The following is a 26,418-nucleotide window of genomic DNA, read 5'->3' on the forward strand; positions in this document are numbered from 1 at the left end:
CCTCCCCAATATTCTGATTGGAAAATAATATTCAAATTGTTCCTTTCCATACTGAAAGCTCATCAGAATACTACAGGTAACACCATAAGCCAAAGGAATAAGGAGATAACTAAAACATGATATGTCTGCAAGCAGGCAATTGCTTGCAGACATAGCAATTCCTGGGATCCATTTTGTCAATATACTCACAAAGCAGTTTAAAATAGCCATTCACAGAATAATCACCTTTAGATAAACCTATGTGCAACTCTGACTCATTTACAGAATACAAGCTATTGCCTCTAGGACGAGCAGCTTTGGGATTACTTGCAGACTTTGTCTCTACTGAATTTGATGTAGATGGGTAATTCCTACAAGCAAAACAAACATTACTACAACTAGTAGTGTACTTGCTACTATGTACCTACTTCTACTAATATTAGGTTTGGACTCCATTACTTCCCTACAAGTGAACCATTGGGTGAAACTTAGGAGCAGCAGAGTCCCTTCTGTCGATGCTCACCTCTCCAAACAGCAAATTCAGAGTTCATAAAGTATGCAATAACTAGGGTTATTTACAATCTTTGTGAGGCTTCGTTAGACTTACTCCATGTTCTTTTAAATTACAACCTTACACTCTATCAACAGACTCAGGCTTCGGTATTCTTCTACAATGTCGATTTAAGTGTCTCTTATAAGAAATGGTTCAAGTTCATTGAAAATAAGTTTCAAAATTAAATGCTTCAGTTAATCTACTAGCACTGTGAATTCATTTGCATCCAAGAAAGGAAATTCAGACACATCCAGGATAAGATGTCTCAAGGCACTTAATCTTGTTGACAAAGGAAATTCAAGAGTAAGAGCAACTGGTACTCAAGTTCCCAAAGTTTCGGTTGAAACTTCACTATTATGCCAGACTTCCCAGAATGCTCTCTCTCTGTAATTTGCAGTAAAGTGAGTCCATTCAGGGGAAGAATACCTCCGACAACATACTGTAGCTCATTTTGATCTTCTGAGTACAGTTCCATAGGTTCCTTTGTCACTCAGATAAGAATCTCCAAACTCTTCCCGAATGGTCTGGATCCCACCTTCCTCTTGCAGAACCAGTCTCCCTCTCTCCTGCCTCCTAAGCCAGCGCTCTACAGCTGCCACTCCTGGTTCTGCAGGACTAGGTCCTTTGTCAGTGTCTGAGACTGTTTCAGTCACAACCACAGGACAAATTCTTCTTTTTAAGCTCCAGTTCCTGATTCTCCAGTAACAACCTCAGGCTAAACCAGTTCTGGTTCAGTTTCTTGCTAGTCCCCAACAGCTTGACTAACCTGCTCCCATTGTCTCTCAACCACCACTGGCGTTTCTGAGAGAGGTGCTGTTACATCACCAAGGTGACACGGAACTTAGCGAATGTTGGCAGCATGCACCCAATTGGGGAAACCTCTACACTTTGTGGCAGTCGTAGGATCCAGAATCACCTAGAACAGGCCATGCCAACGGGCTCCAGCCAACTCAGGAAGACAACCATGTCCTATGATCAGGTATCCTGTGTAGACTCAAAAAACACAAGCAGCTAAGCATCAGGCCATTTCAAAGATGTGGAAACACGCACTTTAGGAAGTCTGAATTTTTAAGTTCCATTGATCTGCCCCACCAGACCCAAATCCTCGGGTCTGTAGCTACAATTTAGTCTCTGTTCAACCTGTAAAGCACACAGCCTCCTCAGCATTTCATTGTTGAAGTGTGTGCCTCGGTCTGATTCCAGAGAAGTTGGAAAGTCAAAACTAGGTATAAACTCAAAAACAGTTTTACTACCATGAGACTGTTATTGCTCCTAGTCGGGTATGCTTCATCCCATTGTGAATAGATATACACAACAACCAAAACATACATCAACCCATTGCACATGGGAATCTCAATGAAATCCAACTACATCCTGTGAAAGGGACAATCTGACCTCCCTATGTGGCTCAATGTCATAGTGGTTCTTTTTCCTACATTGTTCTGTCGGGACACAACTAAGTATGGGCGTAAAATCCGGTCCGCTCGCAGAATTTGCGGATTTTCGGCAAATTTGCAATCCACGAATTCTCGTGAATTTCCCGACAATTTGCAAATTCGCATGCAGCGGATTTTTTTGCTTGGTGATACAATATCGTGGCGCGCGGCGTTCACTTACCGTCATTCAGCGTTTGCAGAGTTGTTTTTCTCCATGTTTTGCGTGTGCTGCGCCATTTTGGATCTTGCTGCGGGATCCCGCGGGAGTTTGTCGACCGCGATTACGTCATCGCGGCTTGCCACCTTGCACAGCGAGAGTTTGTCAACGCGAGTACGTCATAAAGGCCCGTGATCACGCATCGTGGGAGTAAACAATTGCGAACACATAGATGCGGCGGTCAGCAACAATCTTGCACTCTCGAAATTGCAAAATTTGCAATTCTGCACAAGAAATCCACCAGCAGACAGCATAAACCTTCTGAAAATGATGATTTTTATCAGAATAACTCCTCATGTTGACATTTGCCTGCACTTTTTTTTGCAAGGAGTCCATTTTGGGGGGGGGGGGGAGGAAGGGAGTGCCCCACAGTCTCCAAGTTCCTCTCCCTTTCCAGCAGGCTCTTCCCAGTGCTTTGTTCATGTCCTGGTCACTTTGATTTGGATCTTGACCTGGAAGGATTACTTTTTGTGGATGCTGCTGTATATTTGGGTTTGAGGCCTTTTTGACTTTCTTTGGATCACTTTTGGATTAGAATTTTCACAAGTAAGTTTGTTTGGGGCATTACAGTTGCTGCAACTACAATTTTGAAACTTTTTCAGAACATTACATAAAATATATTGTGGGTAGCCACAGTATCCAGTAGGACCAGGGTTAGTTATGGGTGCATGATACAACTGTTTTGTTGAATTTCAACATGATTTAGGGCATGGATGGCATTGGATTGTGGTGATTTTTGTGTGTTTTTCGATTTTTGGGCTGTTGTTGGGGCCTTTTGCCCAGGGGTACTCAGTGGTGCATGGACTGAGTCTTTCTGTGGGGTCTCTTAATGTAAACATCATGGAGGGCATGGATGGCATTGGATTGTGGTGATTTTTGTGTGTTTTTCCATTTTTTGGGGTGTTGATGGGGCCTGTCCATGTGGGTGGGGGCCATTTTGAGGACTGGTACAGGCAGGGCCTGGCCATGTGGTGGGGGTCTAGGGGCCATTTGAAGCCAGGCAGTGTGCTTTGTTGTGCCATAGGCCTGCACCCAGTCTGCCATGCTTTCATCCATTATGCCCAGGGGTACTCAGTGGTGCATGGGCCTAGTCTTTCTGTGGGGTGTCTTGAATTTGAACATGATTGAGGGCATGGATGGCATTGGATTGTGGTGATTTTTGTGTGTTTTTCGATTTTTGGGGGTGGTGTTGGGGCCTGTCCATGTGGGTGGGGGCCATTTTGAGGCGTGGTCCAGGCAGGGCCTGGCCATTTGGTGGGGGTCTAGGGGCCATTTTGAAGCCAGGCAGTGTGCTTTGTGCCATAGGCCTGCATCCAATGTGCTTTGCTTTCATCCATTATGCCCAGGGTTACACAGTGGTGCATGGACCTAGTCTTTCTGTGGGGTGTCTTGAATTTGAACCTGATTGTGGGCATGGATGTCATTGGATTGTGGTGATTTTTGTGTGTTTTTCGACTTTTTGAGGTGTTGATGGGGCATGGCCATGTGGGTGGGGGCAATTTTGAGGACTGGTACTGGCAGGGCCTGGCCATGTGGCTGGGGGACAAGGGGCCATTTTGAAGCCAGGCAGTGTGCTCAGGCCTGCACCCAGTTTGCCTTGCTTTCAACCATTATGCCCAGGGGTTCTCAGTGGTGCATGGGCCTAGACGTTCTGTGGGGTGTTTTGAATTTGAACCTGATTGTGGGTATGGATGTCATTGGATTGTGGTGATTTTTGTGTGTTTTTTGATTTTTGGGGGTGGTGTTGGGGCCTGTCCATGTGGGTGGGGGCCATTTTGAGGACTGGTACAGGCAGGGCCTGGCCATGTGGTGGGGGTCTAGGGGCCATTTTGAAGCCAGGCAGTGTGCTTTGTGCCATAGGCCTGCATACAATGTGCCTTGCTTTTATCTGTTATGCCCAGAGTTACTTAGTGGTGATGGGCCTACTCTTTCTGTGGGGTGTCTTGAATTTGAACCTGATTGTGGGCATGGATGTCATTGGATTGTGGTGATTTGTGTGGGTTTTTTCTATTTTTTGAGGTGTTGATGGGGCATGGCCATGTGGGTGGGGGCCATTTGGAGGACTGGTACAGGCAGGGCCTGGCCATGTGGCTGGGGGTCTAGGGGCCATTTTGAAGCCAGACAATGTGCTTTGTTGTGCCATAGGCCTGCACCCAGTCTGCCATGCTTTTATCCATTATGCCCAGGGGTACTCTGTCAGTGGTGCATTTTATTGGTCTTTCCATTTTGGGGGGTGGGTATAATAAAAATGCTTACTTGCAAACTCTTAATTGAAGCGCTATATATGCAACATTTATTTAACTGGCTTCGTTTGCTTTTAGGTGCAGAAAGACGAATCATCAGCCTCATCGTTTCTCATCAGTGCCAGGAACAAGTCCTGCTGCGGTGTGTGCAGCACAACGTCACGTGTGGCCACAGACAACTCTGCAACTTGTGCAACTGCGGCCTGCTGTTCTGACATCTGAAGAAGATGGCCCCAAAAAAAGTTGCCCGTAGCTCCTCTAGCAAGAAAGTTGCCAGTAAGGCAGTAAGAAGCAAGTGGCGCCACTTACCAAGGAGACTGGTGTGCCGACCGCTGCATTTTTTGGGAAAAAAAATACGTCTGCAGCAGCAGCGGGGTCTGATGGGGACCAAGCTGGGAGCAGCACCTCCACTCCATTGGGCTCAGTGCCACCACCACCACGCCTATTTTAGTCCAAGCCCTTGAGTGCTGCAGAGGCAGCCAGTATAGTTGTTCAATCACCATCGACCAGTGATGTTGGCTCATCGCAAGAAAGTAGCAGCATCCCTCAATCAACACAGGTTGTTGTAACTCATCTGACAAATGTTCAACAACCACAGCCGCAACAACAACCACATGTGCAAGTACAAGCCCAAGTACATGTGGAAGGAGAGGCGGCGCAAGGAGATGCGCAAGCAGAGGTGCATGGAGCAGCACAAGTACCCACAATAGTTGTTCCTCCCGAAGTAGGGGCACATCAGGAAATCAACATTCAAGCCGAGGTATCATTTGAGGAAGCCACTTCTCCTGATCATTCATTGTCTTCCAGATCCCTAGCAAGGAAAAGATCAAGGATGGTGTCTACATCTTTTTCAAGCCCTCTCCCTTCTGATGATATGGATGAAAATTGGTAACCACCACGGCCGTCTGAGAGTGAGGCACACCATGATCTGACAAAGGTAGCTAAGCGTAAAAGGAAGGTCCCCAAAAGTCCCATTGTTATGTAGTGTGATGATGACGCTGAACAAGAAGTGGCGTATACTCCTGCTGATGAAGACTCTCACGACGACGACGCAGTCATCATACACATCACTCCAGCCTCAGCGGGCATGCAGCAAACAGACATTTATACCCTATCCCGAAATGCTGCTGAGCGTGATGTTGACGACGTGGCAATGGGACCACCACCAATGCAGTTAACTAGTACACCACCACCTACCGCTTCCATATTTTCTCGCCAGAAGGGACCTCCATCCACCTCGACCTCCATTTCCTCAATTAGTGGTGCTGTAAGTGCACAACGTAGTAAATTTCGGCAACACACATCCTCCACTTCATTTGGCATTAGCATTCTCAGTATCGCCTCCTCCGCCCCCCACAGACATTTGAAGTCCGCAGTTTGGGACTTCTTTAGTGTTAGCCCAACAAGGGATAACATAGCCATTTGTACCATTTGTAAGCTTCGAATTAGTCGTGGTAAGCTTGGTACCAACTATGGTACCGGAGGCGAGAGAGGTCATCTTGAGAGACAGCACACTGTCAAATGGCATGCGCACCTAAAGGAGATCAAGGCAGCCCGAATTGCTAGTCAACAAATTGTATCTGTTGATGTTTCATCTGATGATGACGAGGAGGAAGAAGCGTCAAACATTTCTTCACTTACACCCAGTACCCCTGTCAGCAGCACACCCCCTGCAAGATATATGAGCCACAATAAGAGTGTGGGAGAGAGTGAGACACCAATGCGAAAAAGTTCATCATTACCGAGCGAAGAAGGCATCATCATCCCGTAAAATGGTCCAGCCCACCATTAGAAGTATGTTGTTTTCAGATGCGCCCTTTGAACGCAACCACCCAACGGCGCGTCTGTATAACACTAAGATGGCTAAAATGCTAGCGTGGACCTTCTCCCTTTTTCTTTTGTGGAAGGGGTGGGTTTTCTTGAATTAGTGGCAACGCTCTTCCCTAAATGGAAGGTTCCTAGCCGGTTCTATTTTGCCAGAGTTGCGGTTCCAGCACTACAAGAAATGTGCTGGAGGTGATTGGGGCAGCTTTGCAGAAGAGTGCTGTTCACACTATACATCTGGCAACAGACATGTGGACCAGTTGCCAAGCCGTTGATTACAAGTGCATCACTGCACACTGGGTCTCTTTTTCAGGGGTTAAAGCAAAGCTAAACGCAGGTGTTGAGCCGGACAAAGTTTTTAAAGCTGCTCGGAAACATGCAACACTAGCCATGTTTGCCATGGAGAAAAGTCATACAGGAGAAAACATTTTGCATGAGTTTAACACAAAGGTCTTTCAATGGCTGTCCCCAAGAAAACGCATGATTAGTTATATTTCCACGGATAATGGCGCCAATGTAGTTAAGGCCATGGATAAGGGTAACTATTTCAGAGTGCCGTTTTTGGCGCACTGTATAAACCTGGTTGTTAAAAAATTCTTGAGTGAAGAAAGTCCAATGTGCGAGTTACTGACCACCTGCCGAAGAATGTGCACACATTTCAACCATTCTTTTAACGCCCGGAAGCAGCTGAGGTGCCTGCAACATGAACGTAAAGTGCCAGTGAAAGCACTCATCCAGGAGGTGGTAACACGTTGGAACTCAACCTTCTACATGCTTGAGCGTCTGAATGAGCAGTATGCGGTAGTCGATCAGCATTTACTTACACTGGGTACACCTATGATGGACCTGAGGATACAGGTGGAGCAATGGAAGCTAGTTAAAAGCCTGACAGATATGCTTCGTCCTTTTGAGGTCTTCACGCGTGTAGTCAGCAGGGAGGACTGTATTTTGGGAAAAGCTATCCCATTGTTGCGCATGCTAGAGCACCAACTGAAGGAGGTGTCTTCTACGTTTCAAAAAGATGGAAAGCAAGAAGCATTTGAGTTGGCGGAGAAGTTATTACAGCACCTACTTTGCGATGAACGTCTTCAAAAGATCCAAATAGAACAGCATTACATTTGTGCTACTATTCTGGATCCACGGTACAAAAAGGCAGTGGCAGGCAGAGTATTCTTTCCTTTTGATGACGCAGATGTTACAAAGTACAAACATTGGCTAGCTGTGTCAGCCAGTCGGTTTGAAAGAGAACGGCAGGAAATTGAAGGAAAAGGCAGTATATCAGCATCAGCAGGCCATCCGGAGTCAAAAAAGTCCACTTCTGCATCTGTGGCTGTGGCAGAAGTGAGTGATTTTTCCTCTCAGCCGTTAAAGACACCAGCAATCGTATCTTCTGCACCAGACACGACAGTAACATTGTGTGAAGAAGAGGATTTGCTAACTCAGCTTGGGTTTGCTTCTCAAAAGGTCCCAGAAAAAAGTAAGCAAAGTGGAAGAACCCTGGAGAACCTTGAGTCGATGGTGCAGGACTATCTGAATGACTCAAAAGAGGTCTATGTTCATGATGACCCATTGGCGTATTGGCATGGGAAAAGAGATGTGCGGCCAGAGATCACCAACCTGGCTATAAATTACTTGTCTTGCCCACTCGCAAGCGTGTCTTCTGAACGTGTTTTCAGTGCTGCTGGTGGCATTGTAACTTCCAAAAGGACCAGCCTCTCGCCCAAAAATGTGGAGAGGTTAACAATGATCAAGATGAATCAGCACCTCATATCACCAGATTACAAAATACGAGAATGCACGCAGGAAGAAGACGAGGAGGACACCAACTTAGATGAGGGAAGTTCTTCTCTGTTAACTGACCTACTCCCATCTGAATTCGCAGAGTTTGAGGACGAGCTCTTCTTCCCTGACACCGAGCCCTGAAAATGAGTCAATGAATCACTAACTTTCTTTTTCGTCCTTATTCACTTTTATTCCTGTGTGTCTGTCTTTGTTTTGCAAAATCTATATAAAAAAAACTTGAATCACCTAATCACAAACACAAGCCCATCAGCAGAACTGTCTTCACTTATTTGCTTATTGATTTGAAGGTGCCGCAGTCTGCATTCCTCAGGTTGACAAGTTCACAAGAACATGCTCCTCTATCCTCCTCCTCCAGACTCCTATTTCCCTCAAAGCAGATGGCTGGATTAAGCCCAATGAAGAAAGACTCTGCACTTGTGGGGGTGTTCTACTTCTTTGCGGGTGAGTTGACGGGTCTGGGGCATTGCTGTGAAGGTCTAATACCGGATAAAAGTGGTTTGGAGAAAATCAGAGCAGAAAAAGATTTTGCGCTTTTGATCACTTGCCTGTCTTTGGAGTGCTGTTTGGTGGGCTTTTAGGTTGTTGGGGGTGGGATTTGGGGTCTGGGAGCACTGCTGGCACAGTCTAATGTTGATTGCATTTGTTTTTTAGGGAATCCATGGTGGAAAAGGGGAGTTAGGGCCTAGCTGCACAGCATATTTGGACTGAATTGAAGGTAGGCCCATTTTTGCTTTTTGCCTGTTTGGGGTGTTCTGCTTTTTTGCTAGTGGCTGCAGGGGTCTGGGTCATAGCTCGGAAGGTGTAATAATGGAATCAAGTGTTTTGGACCAAATCCATGGTGAAAAAGTTGTTGTGTTTTTGCTCACTTGCCTGTCTTTGGGGTGCTGTTTGGGGGGCTTCCAGGTTTTTGTGGGTGGGTTTTGGGGTTTGGGAACACTGCTGGCACAGTCTAATATTGATTGCATTTGTTTTTCAGGAAATCCATGGTGGAAAAGGGGAGTTAGGGCCTAGCTGCACAGCGTATTTGGACTGAATTGAAGGTAGGCCCATTTTTGCTTTTTGCTTGTTTGGGAGTGTTCTGCTTTTTTGGGGGTGGCTGCAGGGGTCTAGGGGCATAGCTCGGAAGGTGTAATATTGGAATCAAGTGTTTTGGAACAAATCCATGGTGAAAAAGTTTTTGCGTTTTTGCTCACTTGCCTGTCTTTGGGTTGCTGTTTGGGGGGCTTCCAGGTTTTTGTGGGTGGGGTTTGGGGTCTGGGAGCACTGCTGGCACAGTCTAATGTTGATTGCATTTGTTTTTCAGGAAATCCATGGTGGAAAAGGGGAGTTGGGGCCAGGCTGCAGAGAGCATTTGGACTGAATTCCAGGTAGGCCCAAAGTTTTCTAAGTGCGGCTTTTCCCGAGTTTTGCCTTTTGGCTTGTTGGGGGGGGGGGGGTTAAACGTGTTTTCGCCCGGGTTGACAGTTCTGGGGCCATTGCTGGGAAGGTCTAATACCCGAAAGAAAGTGTTTTGGAGACAATCCCTGGGGAAAAAGTTTTTGCATTTTCTGAGATTCGGCTCACTCTAACATTTTCTGGGGGCTGTTTATGGTGGTTCCTGGTATTTGTGGGGGGGTTTGCGAGTCTTGGAACAATGCTGGGTTTGGATACTTTTGCTTGCTTGCAAGTGGTTTGAATACAATCCATGGTGGGTAAGGGGGGAGTTGGGCCTACTTTACTTTCAAAGTACGTTTTGTCACCATTTTCTACTAGGCCTCGTTTTTGGAGATCTGATTGCTACATTTTTGCAACTGGGTTTAGTAAGGGTCTGGGAGCACTGCTGGGAAGGTCTAATTTTGTTCTAAAACAAAGTTTACAGTACACCTAGCTTGAGGGGAAAGATAAGCTAAATTAATTCGCTCATACTTATTTATCCTTCAAAAGGAGACAGAGTACGCACTTTCAAAAATATTGTACTGTCTATTAGGAAACTCAAAGTGTGACTTTTTGCACTACACAACGTATATACCTTATATTTATTTGTCAGTGGTGTTCTAATATCACTTCCTGTTTTTCCATCAATAATTACAGGCCGGATTTCAGCCTGTGCAATGGGAAAAAAAGGATGAAGTCAGGCTTCACACTAGCGAGCCGCAATTCAGCATCCGCCAGGCAGGCAGTGGACAGGGTGTCTTTTCGTCACCAACATTGATGGACGGAGCGTCAGATGGAATGGAGGAGTCCCGCTAATAAGAGGAATGGTTGGATGCATGCAACTTACCAAATTCAACAGGACAACTACAACAACATACAGTTACAGTATCCGTTCTTTTCTAATTATCTTTTAAGTAATGTTATTGCTGTGAACTTCTATGAGTGTGACTCTGCATTTCTTCGATCTCTGCTTCTAAATTCATCCCTACAGCCATTGTATAGGTTTTATTTCTGCTATTTTTTAAACCTAATTTAATGTAAGAAGTGTTTCTCTGAGTGCAGAGATAGGCAAGTGAAAACGCATGATTATTACTGCAGCCCTGTACTGTCGCATTCTTTCATTCACGGTTGTCAAAAGTACTACTTACTTTTCCGTAACCATGCATGCAGTAGTGCATGCACTTCCTTTATGTCACTTAAAAGATTTATGGATAGCTTTGTACCCAAAGATTTGTTTATCTTCAATTATTGTTTGTCCATGCTGTGCTTTTTTTTCTTCTCTCAACAAAACTTTCCCAAAAACCCCCATTCTCATCCATTTTCCAAACCCTAACCCTCTTCCTCCGGGCTGTGTGGTTTTGATTGATGTGTGACTAAATGACAGCAATAATTTTACACGCTTGCTGGGGAGGATAAGGTCATAGCAACAGGCTGGTGAAGGAATCCGGGGATATATTCTTACTCAGCTTGACACAGAGTCACTATTGGCAAATGAAAGCAGATTTTCATGTGCGCCATCAACTTGATTGGTCATCAAGAACATCCTCCTCCTAGACGTGGCAAATTATTACGCTGCTGCGTCCTTCACCTTCAGTACTATTTCTTGTAGTAGTAGCCAATGTCAAAGAAATTCAACGCAAGTACTAGTTATACTTTCAATACTTTACCATTTGTTAGGCTACATTGTGGCACTGTTCTAGTGTACTGTCACCTGCTATATTCTCTATCGTACCGTTCTAATGCTACGGTAAGGACAAACAAGGTTTTATTTTATTTTTTTTCAGATGCTGCAACTGCCACTGTGTAACACCACTAGTACCACCACAATGATGACATTTCATCCGCCCAGGATTGCCACCCTGAATCGCCATTTCCCGTGCAGCCAGCCCTGTGCCTAGCCCTATTTCCAAACACAAATTACAGGTAAGATAAGCGTTTGGGGGGAGGTAGTATAATGGAGTATTAGGAGAGACGAGAGACTGACGGTAGTACTAGTAAAGTCCTAGGACTATTGAATTCACAGCCTCAAAAGCAGTAAAAAAAACAAGTATGCTAAGATAAAGTTTAAAGTATATTTATATCCCTAACATAAATATTCTCCAGCAAGACCCAACCCACCCCCACTCCCTAACCCCAACGAATGTCCATGAAAAGTCCAAAAAACCCAAGTCCCAATTCCCACCCCCAGAAGTCTTTAAAAAAGGGGCAAGGGACAGTCTCCTCCTACTGCTGGCTGCTGTTGACTTTTTGGGTCAGGTCGGCATGCTCCTTGCGGAGGGTCTCTGTTAGACCTGGCACCTTGGCGTGAGTCTCCCTTCCACTTTTCGCTGATGTGCCTCAGATGTTTTTGCTGGTGTTCGATGCTCAGGGCACTGCGCCACGGCCGATCCGTGCCGCAGTGCAAGTGCTCCCCATGTAAAGTGTATGTGTAATTGATTTCCACAATTGGATTATTTGGTTTATTGTCAGTCCCCAGTAAAGGGCACGAGGCGTGCCGGGGCTTGTAGACACAAATACCACTAGTGGGCCTGCAGCGCTGGTTGGCCACCCACAGAAGCGGCTTCGTAAGATATGTCTCGGGTCCGCCATCGCTGACAACGCGTACAGTTCCGCACTGTCACGCTGACTGTGCAAGTGCCCACACTTGCCAGTCCCCGAACCTTCCCTCACCTTCATATCAGTCACCCCTATGGTAGGCCTACGGGCATGGTGCATTGTAAGTGTAAGGTAGGACAGGCCTAGAGTGTGGCATGTCCTAGTAGTGAATTACCGCCTCTCTCGTTCTTCACTATTGAAGGGCTACCGGTTCTCTTAGGCCAGATGAGCTGTCGGTGCTATTACACGCTATAGTCCCGGCAACCTCAGGGAACACGGTAGCAGGTCGAGTTTAGTATTCCTAAACTCAGAATAATAAAATACTTCCTTTAGTAAGGTTTATTTTAATATCCTGTGTTTGCAAATGCTACTTTTAGAAAGTTAGCCTTTGCTCGCTTAACTGTTCAGCCTGCCTCTGCCAGGATGTGTATCTGCTGTCTGGGGTTGTGTGAGTGACAGGGCTGGGAGATTCCCGGGGGATAGTCAGGTGCTCAGGAGGGTGAATGAGATGCTTACACCAGGATAAGTGGACGGAGTAGTCCTTGACTCTGAATAGGGTTGTGCTCCGCCACCACAATGCTGGCTCCACCTCCTGCGGAGCGTCTGATGTCTCTGCCCCGCACCCTGAAAGAAGACGGCAGCGTCCTGTCAACAAAGTACTCCAGAACCGGGTTGAACCAGGCTCAGGCCCCCTGGCCTGCCAAGACAAAAGAAATGCAGTATAAATATAGGAGCTCCGCTCCTTACAAATCAGATCCAGTTTTGACCACGACGAACCTCTGCCTGACTAGAAGGACCAAGAGAAGCTGAAGGACGGAAACCAGTCTGTATCCTGTAAGACTGGCCTGCAATGGTGCCTTGCTGGGAACGGAGAGGAAAGGACCAGATAGGACTTTGTAGACTTGTGCCTGAAACGATCTCCAAGGGCTTGATCGAGAGCTTGCCCCCTGAACGGAACCCTAGGACGATTGGGTTCTATCTGCTTGTGCCCGTTTGCTGTTGGGCCTCAGTTCTTATTCCCTCGCCAGAGTTGTGACTCGGGTGCCTTCGCCCTCTCTCAGGCCCTGACAGCTCGGAGCTTGGTCGCCCGCCGTAGAGAGTCCCGCTCATCCCTGAGCCGCTCTCCGCTTCAGTGCCGGGCCGCCTTCTCTCCTGTCACCCCGTATCTTACAGAGTGAGCTTCGCACCTCTCATCTTCTCCAGTCAGACTCGGCAAGGAGAGCATCTCATAGCCTCGGACGGTCCGTACGTCGTAACGTACCCGACTGTCTCGCTTTGCGCTCCTGCATACCAAGGCTCGTGCCGCACCTCAAGAAAGGCCTCCCCGTACCATGGTACCGGAGGCCTGGTGCTGCACTCGTCTGCCCGAGAACTCACCGCCCCTCAGAGATCCACGAGTCAGACCCGGTGTGCTAAGAAGTAGTACGCCCCGCAGGCCTGAGCGGCGCCTCGCCCCATGAGCTGTACAGATCCCGGATCGCCGCAACCCTCCACAGTCTAGCTCCTTCACCTCGCTCCTCGAGGGGATTGAGCCGGAGAGATCCTCTGGGGAACCGTCGGCCTCGTTCGGGGACCACCCTCACAAGTATCCGCGCCTGAAATGCCTCGGACTTCCACCCGCAAGGTACACTTGAACTCCGTCCCGAGTTTATATCGGATCCAGGGTCCGCAACGTTCTTATTTCCCTGTCATCGTACCTTGCTGAACAACGAACATTGAAAGACTAAGTTTGCCTATTGTAATCTAGTGACCTCAATCTACTAAACGTTATTTCGGTCTTGTGATAATCCTGCTTGAATCTATATTTTATATAAAGTATACGCATTTTTGATACAACCATACGACTGGTGTCCATTTGTGGTGGGTCAGTGGGTTTACTGTGTGTGCTCATGAATGCTTAACTTACTATCGCCCTGAGGATTTGCCTTGTCTGCTCGCGCCACACTACATAGAGGGTGAGCAGGGGTTATTCGAAGGAGTAGTTCCCTTGCCCTGACGTAGAGCTGAGGTTCCCTGCTTGTCACAAGTGCCTACCTGTGCCAACCAGAGACCTCCGGGTCTAACTTTGGTACCAGCGGTGAGGATTTCGGATTTGAATTCATGATTCATATACAGTGAATTACTGATCAACACGTAGTGAGAGCAGACCAACAACGCTACTAGATTACATTCTTGCCGAGAGATCTCCAATCTCCTAAACCATGCCTGGTTCACTTCCCTCAAGAGCACTCTCTGTTATCTCTGGAATCGACGATGTTGACTGGGATGGGCTGGAAAAGTGCAAAGCCGAGCACTTGAGAGCCCTGTGCGAGAAATTCTGAGTTTCACAAGCAAACTGCAAAACCCGAGCACAGCGCATAACGGCACTGAGAGCCTGGAAAGAGTCCAGAGAGCCCGAAAATCAAGTGGTAGTGGATCCACCTGATAGCCTCATCGGAGGCCTGGGAGGCCCTTCGGCCGAAGAGCTGGCAGACAGGGCCCCAACCAGAGCGCATGAAGTGGAGATGGCCAGATTGAAAGGTCAGATGGCCATGGAGGAAAAAAGGCTCCAGCTCAAGCACGAGATATGCCTGAAAGAATTGGAGCTGAAAGCAAAGAGCTTGGACGCAGCTCCTGGTGGCAGCACAACGCCAGCCCAGGTAGAGTCATGGGTCTACGTACCGAAGGATGTGGTGAAAGAGTATTTCAAGGGAGACGACATAGGGCAGTGGTTCCGAGCCTACGAGGTAGCCATGTCTTCCCACCGGGTCCCTGAGAAGGATTGGGGAGCGGGGTTGTGGGGACGGTTCCTGACCGAGGGGCGGGATACCCTGTTAGATCTTCCTCCTGAAGAGTCAGTCTCCTACCCACATATGAAAGATGCCCTGATGAATCGGTTTGGGTTAACGCCTGAAATGTACCGGCAAAGGTTTTGAAAGTGTGTGAAGATTCAAGGGGGTACGTATGTAGAGTATGTGACCTTTTTCTGCAGAGCGCTGGATGGTTGGGTAAAGGGCAGTAAGGTAAATGATTTTCAAGGGCTGTTTGATTTAATCGCATGGGAGCACTTGTCGGATAATTGTTTTCCTGAGTTACGCCAGCACCTGATCGATAGCAAGCTGTCCAACCCAAGAAAGCTTGCTGAGGAAGCGGACCGCTGGGTCAGCACCAGGGTCCACAAAGGTCCAGTGGGAGACTCAGCCAAAGGTGGGCAGAGTCCCCAGCAGAAGTGTGGGGGGGACAAGGGAAAACAGAAAGGGTTCCACAAAGGCCCCCAAAGTAATCCCCAAGGGAACCAAGGGAAAGGTTCTCAGCCTCCTCCACCCCCGAAATCAACCGGGGCCCCGACAGGTAAACCTGTTCCAAAGGGGCCCATCACCTGCTTTAGGTGTGGCGACCTGGGTCATGTTGCCTCTGACCCTAAGTATCGCTTGTTCGCAAAACCCGCACCCACTGGTGCTCCACCCCGGCAACTAACCAATGTTAACTTTGGGGAGGAAGTAGCACTCCCAATGCGTGGGGATCCCGTCCAGATGACCCTAGTCTCGCTAGGAGACAGTGAGATGGTCCCAGAGAACTACCTACCCAGTAACACAAAAAAATATGGGCAGGTAGTGACCATCAATGTTAAGAAAGCGGAAGCTCTTCGAGATACAGGAGCCAGCTTGACTGCAGTAAGGCAGCACCTGGTGTCTCAAGAGCAGGTAGTACCGCACGCCTACTGCAAAGTTGGTAATGCTGACAATTCTGAGAGCCAGTGTCCGATGGCTCAGGTTCCCTTTGAGTGGAGGGGTCTCAGGTACTCTTCAAGTTGTTGTGAGGACCTCCATGCCTGCAGATTGTCTGCTAGGGAATGATTCGGAGAACTCCCCTTGGGAAAAGGTGGAGAAAATGACCCATCTGCGGATGGTGGGTCTACCCGACTGGGCGTGCGTGACCACAAGGTCCATGGCAGCCAGTAGGGGTGTCGAAGAGGTCCTGGAGCCTGAGGGAGAGGCCCAGGAACTGGCCTTGGAGAGGAGGCACAGGGGACGCGAACTGCCGGTCCCCGAAGTTCCCACAGCCCAGGAGGAGGCAGACCTCGAGGGGGATGCCCTGGAGCCTACCGGGGTAACAGATCGCCGAACTGGGAGACTTGCCTGAGCTGACCCATTGGCAGAAAGAAGGGGGTCCCTCCAGGGAGGAATTCTGTGAGGGGCAGAAAACGTGCCCTTCTCTCGCGGGTATGCGGCAGCAGGCTGCAGACCAGGCCAATGGCGTTCGGCCCGGAAAACACTTGGTCTACTGGGAGAACGATCTCCTGTATTCAGAGCCTAAGGCTGCTGAACCTGGGTCAGCCGTGTGCTGGTGGTATCCCAGAAGTTCAGAGCCTTCCTACTGGGTTTGGCTCACAATGTGCCTTTAGCAGGACATCTGGGGATAGACAAGACCTATGACAGGCTTGTCACCCACTTTTACTGGCCCCAGATGCACCGGAGCACAGATGCTCACTGCAGAACTTGCCAGACTTGCCAGGCAAGCGGTAAGTGTGGAGGGAAGAACAAGGCTCCCCTCCAACCATTCCCCGTCGTCAGTACCCCATTCCAGCGAGTGGGAATTGAAATTGTGGGGCCTCTGCACCCCAAGACAGCCATGGGCAACAGGTTTATCCTGGTCTTGGTGGACCATGCCACCCGGTACCCTGAAGCCATCCCTCTGAGGACAGTGACGGCCCCCATGGTGGGACGAGCACTGATGGGAATTTTCTCTCGAGTAGGATTCCCTCTAGAGGTGGTGTCTGACAGGGGCACCAACTTCATATCGAAATATATGAAGTCCCTTTGGCAAGAGTGTGGTGTAACGTACAAGTTCACCACCCCTTACCACCCCCAAGGAAACGGGTTGGTTGAGATATTCAACCGAACCCTGAAAGGCATGATTATGGGCCTAGAAGGACCAATGAGGTGTAAGTCGGACGTCCTCTTACCATGTCTACTGTTTGCGTATCGAGAGGTGCCCCAGAAGTCGCTCGGGTTCAGTCCCTTCGAGCTTCTGTACGGTCACCCGGTGCGAGGACCTCTGAGTCTGGTTAGGGAAGGCTGGGAGCAATCTCCCAGGAAACCCCCCAGAATGTATATAGCTACATGCTGGCCATCCAAAACCAGACCAGGCGATTCAGGCAACTTGCTGAGGCAAACCTGGAAGCCAGCCAGGAGGAGATGAAGCGGTGGTACGACCAGAATGCCACTCTGGTAGAGCTTCAGCCTGGACAAAAGGTGTGGGTCTTGGCCCCAGTGGAGCCCTGTGCACTTCAGGATAAGTGGACGGGTCCATTTGAGGTTGTGGAGCGCAAGAGTCCTGTCACCTACCTGGTGAACTTGCAAACTCCCAGGAACCCTTTTAGGGGCCTACATGTTAACCGCCTTAAGCCCCACTTGGAGAGGTCCAAAGTGGGCATGCTGTTGGCAACCGATGATTGGATGGAGGAGGAGACCGAGCCTCTTCCGGACCTCTTGGTGGCCTCTGAGCAAAATGGGTCAGTGGATGGAGTTAACCTCTCACCCTCCCTGACCCCTGAGCAGCAGGGTGATTGCCGCCAGCTGCTGGGGAAATTCTCTGACTTGTTCTCCCTGGTTCCTGGTGTCACAGATTGGTGCGTCCATGATGTGGACACGGGAGACAGCTTGCCGGTGAAGCATAAGGCTTACTGCGTGACTGACAGGGTACGAGCTTGCATCAAGGCGGAAGTCTCGTAGATGTTTGCTCTTCGGGTGATTGAGTCCTCCAGCAGTCCTTGGGCCAGCCCAGTGGTCTTGGTCCCGAAGGCTGCGACGCCGGGAGCCACACCCGAACTCCGGTTCTGTGTGGACTATCGAGGACTCAATTCGGTCACGAAGACTGACGGGCACCCCATCCCCAGAGCTGACTTAACGTCTGGGTACTGGCAGATTGCCTTAACCGAGGGGGCCAAAGAGAGGTCAGCGTTTTCAACCCCAGATGGGCACTACCAATTCTGGGTTATGCCCTTCGGGATGAAAAACGCCCCTGCCACCTTCCAGAGGTTGGTCAACCAGGTGTTGGTCGGACTGGACGCGTTCAGTGCCGCCTACCTGGATGACATCGCAGTGTTCAGCGGAACGTGGAAGGAACATTTGCAGCACCTTTGGGAAGTGCTGGCGGCTCTGCGCAAGGCAGGCCTCACGATCAAGGCAAGCAAGGGCCAGATCAGGCAGGGTTCAGTGGTGTATTTGGGACACCAAGTTGGGAGCGGCCAGGTGGCGCCCCTTCAACCCAAAGTTCAGACCATCCTGGCTTGGGAAGCCCCCAAGACCCAAACGGAGGTGAGGGCCTTCCTCGGACTCACCGGGTATTACAGGAGGTTCGTCAAGGGATACAGCACCATCGTTGCCCCCTTGATGGAGCTGACTTCGAAGAAGCAGCCTCGGAAAGTGATCTGGACCGACGCCTGTCAGGAAGCATTCGACACCCTGAAGAAGGCCATGTGCACGGCGCCCATGCTCCTGGCTCCTGATTTTTCCAAAGAGTTCTTAGTGCAGACAGATGCTTCAGAGCATGGGGTAAGGGCTGTCCTTTCACAGACGACTGAGGAGGGCTGGGATCACCCTGTGGCCTTCATCAGTCGAAGGTTACTTCCACGGGAACAGAAGTGGAGTGCGATGGAGCGAGAAGCTTTTGCTGTGGTCTGGGCCCTGAAGAAGCTAAGACCCTACTTGTTTGAGTCTCACTTCCGAGTTCAGACAGACCACACGCCCCTCAGATGGTTGATGCAAATGAGGGGTGAGAACCCGAAACTTTTAAGGTGGTCCATTTCTCTACAGAGTATGGACTTTACGGTGAAACACCGCCCTGGCATAGACCACGCCAATGCTGACGGTCTGTCAAGGTTTTTCCGCCTTAGTGATGAGGAACTCCCTGGGGTAGGGTAGTTCTCCTCACCTCTCAGCTGGAGGGGATACGTGTTAAACCTGGCACCTTGGCGTGAGTCTCCCTTCCACTTTTCGGTGATGTGCCTCAGATGTTTTTGCTGGTGTTCGACGCTCAGGGCATTGCGCTATGGCCGATCCGTGCCGCAGTGCAAGTGCTCCCCATGTAAAGTGTATGTGTAATTGATTTCCACGATTGGATTATTTGGTTTATTGTCAGTCCCCAGTAAAGGGCACGAGGCATGATGGGGCTTGTAGACACAAATACCGCTAGTGGGCCTGCAGCGCTGGTTGCGCCACCCACAGAAGCGGCTTCGTAAGATATGTCTCGGGTCCGCCATCGCTGACCCCGCGTACAGTCCCGCACTGTCACGCTGACTGTGCAAGTGCCCACACTTGCCAGTCCCCGAACCTTCCCTCACCTTCATATCAGTCACCCCTATGGTAGGCCTACGGGCAGGGTGCATTGTAAGTGTAAGGTAGGACAGGCCTAGAGTGTGGCATGTCCTAGTAGTGAATTACCGCCTCTCTCGTTCTTCACTATTGAAGGGCTACCGGTTCTCTTAGGCCAGATGAGCAGTCGGAGCTATTACACGCTATAGTCCCGGCAGGCTCAGGGAACACGGTAGCAGGTCGAGTTTAGTATGCCTGAACTCAGAATAATATAATACTTCCTTTAGTAAGGTTTATTTTAATATCCTGTGTTTGCAAATGCTACTTTTAGAAAGTTAGCCTTTGCTCGCCTAACTGTTCAGCCCCCCTCTGCCAGGATGTGTATCTGCTGTCTGGGGTTGTGTGAGTGAGAGGGCTGGGAGATTCCCGGGGGATAGTCGGGTGTTCAGGAGGGTGAATGAGATGCTTACACCAGGATGGGTGGGCGGAGTAGTCCTTGACTCTGAAAGGGTTGTGCTCCACCACCACAATGCTGGCTCCACCTCCTGCGGAGCATCTGATGTCTCTGCCCCGCACCCTGAAAGAAGACGGCAGCGTCCTGTCAACAAAGTACTCCAGAACCGGGTTGAACCAGGCTCAGGCCCCCTGGCCTGCCAAGACAAAAAAAATGCAGTATAAATATAGGAGCTCCGCTCCGTACAAATTAGATCCAGTTTTGACCACGACGAACCTCTGCCTGACTAGAAGGACCAAGAGAAGCTGAAGGACGGAAACCAGTCTGTATCCTGTAAGACTGGCCTGCAGTGGTGCCTTGCTGAGAACAGAGAGGAAAGGACCAGATAGGACTTTGTAAACTTGTGCCTGAAACGATCTCCAAGGGCTTGATCGAGAGCTTGCCCCCTGAACGGAACCCCAGGACCATTGAGTTCCGTCTGCTTGTGCCCGTTTGCTGTTGGGCCTCAGTTCTTATTCCCTCGCCAGAGTTGTGACTCGGGTGCCTTCGCCCTCTCTCAGGCCGTGACAGCTCGGAGCTTGGTCGCCCCGCCGTAGAGAGTCCAGCTCATCCCTGAGCTGCTTTCCGCTTCAGTGCCGGGCCGCCTGCTCTCCTGTCACCCCGTATCTTACAGAGCGAGCTTCGGACCTCTCATCTTCTCCAGCCGGAATCTGCATGGAGAGCATCTCATAGCCTCGGACGGTCCGTACGTCGTAACGTACCCGACTGTCTCGCTTTGCGCTCCTGCATACCAAGGCCCGTGCCGCACCTCAAGAAATGCCTCCCTGTACCGTGGTACCGGAAGCCTGGTGCTGCACCCGTCTGCCCGTGAACTCGATGCCCCTCACAGATCCACGAGTCAGACCCGGCGTGCTAAGAAGTAGTACGCCCCGCAGGCCTGAACGGTGCCTCACCCCGAGAGCTGTACCGATCCCGGACCGCCGCAACCCTCCACAGTCTAGCTCCTTCACCTCGCTCCTCGAGGGGGATTGAGCCAGAGAGATCCTCTGGGGAACCGTCAGCCTCGTTCGGGGTCCACCCTCACAAGTAGCCGCACCTGAAACGCATGGGACTTCCACCCGCAAGGTACACTTGAACTCCGTCCCGAGTTAATATCGGATCCAGGGTCCGCAATGTTCTTATTTTCCTGTCATCGTACCTTGCTGAACAACGAACATTGAAAGACTAAGTTTGCCTATTGTAATCATGTGACCTCAATCTACTAAACGTTATTTCGGTCTTGTGATAATCCTGCTTGAATCTATCTTTTATATAAAGTATACGTATTTTTGATACAACCATACGACTGGTGTCCATTTGTGGTGAGTCAGTGGGTTTACTGTATGTGCTCATGAATGCTTAACTTACTATCGCAATGAGGATTAGCCTTGTCTGCTCGCGCCACACTACCTAGAGGGTGAGCAGGGGTTATTCGAAGGAGTAGTTCCCTTGCCCTGACGTGAAGCTGAGGGTCCCTGCTTGTCACAAGTGCCTACCTGTGCCAACCAGAGACCTCTGGGTCTAACAGTCTCGAGCAGGGTTTTGGTGTTGAGCAGCTCCTGCTCGAGGTAGGACACCCTGAGTGAAAGGCGGTGCAACTTTTTTTGGTACTGCTGGGGGGGGGCAGCTGATTTTTTTGCTGCTCGGATGTGGCGGGTGGCTGCGGTACCCCGGCTCCGTACCGCTGGAGATCTGCTGCGCTGACTGGCTGACCCAGGGAGCGCGGAGGAGGATGCAGGTGTCGCCGTGGATGTTGTCGACGTACTCTGCGTGTCCTCCTCCTCCTGGGACACCAGCCGCCGATATTCGGCGACAGTCGCCTCCAGCCTCCGTTGCCGGGTCCTTTTAGCCAGCTCCTTCCGTGTTGGTTTGGCAGGAGCATCTATATGAAGAAAGAAAGACATAGTATGTAACCAATGCTCTTTAAGATTAACACAAAATGATTCAGCAGAAAGTTGTGTCACAGTAGAACTAGCAACTTGCAAGCGCAGTACATAACTATTGTGGCCAGTATCCATCTAACCTCCCACTTCTTCATCCTTGCTCTAAAATTAGTGGGAGTTTAAGGAATCAATTCTACAAGCACTATGGACTCACTCCATTAGAGTCGACTATGACAGTACACCAGTCTTATTCTTCTTCTTCTCTCTTGTTTAGCAAAATTGGTACGTTAACTTCTGCAAGCCTTCATAATGCCAGCGCAGTCAACTTGCACCCGAGAAAAACAGACGCCCGCCATGATGAGTGAGACAGACTTGCGTTACTGTACCAGTCCAGTACATGCAGGTGGTGATGCTCTTACTTTTCTATTACGGGTGGCACTGAGAATACTCTGTTGCAAGGGCTACTGCTTAATTAATTTAACTTTCACCCTACAGTGCCAATGAATACTAGTATGGAAAATGAAGAAGATAAATATTCTGATTATCTATCACTGCACATGGTATGTATTTACTTACATATGGGATGACTTTAGGTGCTTTGCTTTTTATTGAGGGAACAGTGATAAATCCACACATGAATGACCGACTTCTACTAAACTTATTAACAGAGGTAGTGAGTGGCCATCGTAATATCGTAATATATGCTGTGCTTGCAATACAAACTACTGCTACTATTCATGGTAGTGTTCGGACAAAATTAATTTAAAACTTCTTTTCCTTGCCTTTCCTACACTGGGACGGACGTGCGGGTGTGGTGTTACATGCTCTTCAAAGTAACACCTAGTTCATCCAGTGACCGTCTACTCTCTCTGTATACGCATATTCTATCTCAGAGTCAGATAGTACCATGATCCAGGCATCCATCCATTCAAACTATATGTCAATCATTCTTCTTTATGTCTCTCATCTGGACAAACCTTACGTTTTCTCACGGGAAAACAACCTTTTCATTTTATTTGGGAAACCGCAAGCCATACATCCATGCTTGACTTGCATTTGAATTTCAACCAAAGGATATATTGCGCACACATACAGTTTCTGTTTCACCCACCCAGGCTGTTCTCCTTCCACCCATCCTTGCTTCATTCTTCACCCAGCCATGCATCATATTCCTTCCCAGCCACCTCGGGCACCAATCAAACACGTATCATTCTTCTTTGTCAGTCATCATTACTTTTAACTTGCTCGTCCTTCCACACTTACTTACACCCTTCTTTCACTTTTCGTTCATCCCATCCATCAAGTTCATCTCAGATCTGATTTGGATTCTCGAAAAAAAAATCACCGCTGAGTTGAAGTAAATTTAGAGGAGACTACTACCTGGTTGATAAAAACTTTGTTCTAAATTTGAAAGTCTGATTAACAGTATAGTAACTTAACTGTTGAACATATATACTACACCCGTGCAGAGAGCACACTCTGCAGTCTGTAATCTCAATAAGTAAGGAATATAAGAGCTCACCACTGCCCGCCACTACCGTGGCAACCCGCACAGCAGTTTCCTCCGGCACTTGCACCGCCTCCTCCCCAGAAGTGTCCTCCTCCACCTCCGCGCTGGGCCGGCACCAGATGTTCTACCTACAAAGTACATTTAAGAATGTTAGATGTCATAGACATAGACCACTCACTAGTATTTTGTCTAGGAATGAAGAAATGTGAATACAGAAACCAATCTAATAATTTGACTGTCTACTCTAAAGCAAAAATGTCCCTTTTTCCAGGGATGGGTGTTGTCTTGCTGCACTTTTTGGCACAACTGATGAATGCTTGCTTTTTAGCACGCACCATTTTTCTCATAACAGACAGAATCTTCACTTCTAAGAACACGAGCAGGATCAAGTTCAAACCAGGTGAGAGCTCGGCTCGACCACAAGAAATGTGTTCAATTAATCGTCAGCACTAAGCACTTTTCCATTTTCAGTTAAACGTTTACTTTTATGACAAACTTGATTTTAATAAATGTGTTTACTTTTAATAAAGCTTTTAAACTTAACCACATGGCTGCTAGGCGATTTCCCCCCCCTGTGCTGGAAAATGCCATTTTAGTGGCACCATGACGAGCTCAGCTCGTCATCAGCACACGACACCCGTGGGTGATGACGAGCTGAGCTCGTCATCCGCATCGAAAGGGTTAAATAGACTCTGTGGTTTTTGGTCCTCCAGACTAGAGTGGATGAGCTAAAGGTTTTGCAATTTTTGCAAGCATGAGTCCGTGCCTCTGACATCATTGGGGATCAATCATCGGTGACTTCAGGAGATAAATGACTCTGCCACACTATCTAGTCAGTAAGGAGATTGGGGGTTCAACTACAAAGTCTGTTATCACTGAGGTATGTGGAAAGTCTAACAGCACCTATTATAATTGATAAGCTAAGCAATGCATTATTTAGTGTCCATAGTTCTGTTTGTGCAGATTTGTCCCTGCAACAGTAGTAGAATGGATTGTTCTCCTATCCAAACCAAAAGTAAAGTAGTATCTTATTCTTTCTTGGTGGTCATTCACATTTTATTGTTGGTAATTGTCAAAGCATAAACATTTAGAAGACTTGAAAAGACATTATGGACAATCCCAGAGGACTGCACTCAGTGCATAGAGCTATTGCTGACTAGAATGGGAGTTTCGTTTTTGACCTTTTGCCAAATGTGCAATCTTAGTTAGCTACACAGACAGACTAATAAGAATAATCTAGTAATACCACAGGGAGTCATAGTAGAGGCAGGATAAGAATTTAGATACAGTCTACAAGAAGATCCAAGACGATTTAGAAAAAATCGAATGAGGAAAGCTAGGAAAAAATAGGTACTCTATATTAAAATTAAAACTTACCGGGGCCAGCAAAGGAGCCCTCGCCTGACCGATCCTGGCCTTGTAAAGCAGCAGCAGCCGATACCCCCTCCTCCTCTGTCCTCTTGCCCCTGGGGGGAGCTGATGTACAACATGAAAGAAAGAAAGACCCGAAAACATGGATGATTGTTGTCAACCAAATGAAACATTTCAAAAGAACATTAACAAAATATTTTGGCGAAATAGCAAATAGACAACTATTCCACCAGATATATTGACCTATCTCATGTGCTCTACTACGATATTAGTATTGCTTGATTTGCGGACCGTCGACTTGGAAGGTTATGTAACTCACTAAACAAACTACTAAAAAGGTTCGCCTAGGACTGGCAGGTAGCAGTCCGCAGTACGCGAAGTGACAGACAAACTCCATTGTGATTGCAGATCAGTGACAACACTAAAAAGTTTCCTACTACATTAACTATTCATTAAAATACTCAAACTATCAATCCACCCCCACTATTTCTTCTTATTGCCAGGTATACAAAGGAAGGACTGGACTTTAGTCTGTAGGGGCAGATTTACAAGCCCCTTGCGGCTCTTTTGCTCCGTTGTTGCGTGACTTTTGTGACGCAGCGGCAGAACAAAAGAGGCGCCATGGTGTGGCGTATATTAACAACGTGACGCATATGGGAGATACATCACGTTGTAAAGCCCTGCGCCATCAGGGGGCGTTCCGGCGCAAGGGACGCATCCTAAAAGTGGCTGAGGGAAATCTACAAGATTTAAATCAGTCAATTTTAGGACAATGATGTGTCACTCAAACCCTGCACCTGCTTGAAGCAGACGTACGGCTTGACGCAAAATTGGGGAGATAGGGCACCCCAGAGCATTGCTGGAGCTGTGCCATCGTTGCGACGCAACTCCAGCAATGCGCCGCCTTTACGGCACGGATGCGTAACGCTTCGGTGACGTTTTGAGCATATGTGCGCCGCATCATAAATACGGCGCACCATGGGTGGTGGTGGCGTGGCGCACAATTACTGGCACATCCCTGCTACTTTGCAGGGATGCGCCAGTAATTGCAAATCTGCCCCTTAGTGTCTAGCATTACGCAGTTCTGCAAACTACACTCATACATATTTCTCAGGCCAATGAAATGAACAGAAAATCATAAACAAATAAGCATAGTAGCAACGCTACTGAGAAGGAGAGCAGTGCACCTGAAATGCACAGAAGATTTTGAAATATAATTTACCTACAATGTAATCGGCGGAATTATTGCTCTTGGTAAAAAACAAAAATTTGCAATATAATAACACACAGAGCAGGAGAAAACAGAGTAGTGATGAAATAGCTACTACTACTCACCAAGCCCGGGGATCTCGATGCCGAGCAGGTCGAGCAGGTCGCGTTCCCGGTCCAGGAGATCCGTCCAACGGTGGCCTGGTTGTAGGTGCGCCGGACCCGAGAGTGAGAATACATGGCCCGGCACACCTTCTCCCACCGCTTCCGGCGCTCCCGGAGCCCGTAGCCGCTTGCGATCCTGCCGCCTGCCATGATGGTCCTGGGGAGGCGGCGCTGTACATAGAACACTAGTGCGGCCAACTCCTCCGTGCTAAAGATCTCCCGTGGCATCACTAGCTCCCCCCTCAAACTTCCGCACGGGAGCCGGGCACGGGTTGCGGGACCCTTCCCCTTCTCGGGCTGCTTCCTGGCTCCCTTTACCGTGGTCTGGGCAGAAAGGAAGGTAAATAAGAAATAAGAAATAGAATAGGGAAGAAGAAAAGAAAAGAGTTTAAAAAAGTAGTTTAAAATTAACCAAAAGTAGCAGAAAAC

Source organism: Lissotriton vulgaris, chromosome 1_1, assembly GCF_964263255.1.
Source record: "Lissotriton vulgaris chromosome 1_1, aLisVul1.2, whole genome shotgun sequence".
NCBI lineage: Eukaryota > Metazoa > Chordata > Amphibia > Caudata > Salamandridae > Lissotriton > Lissotriton vulgaris.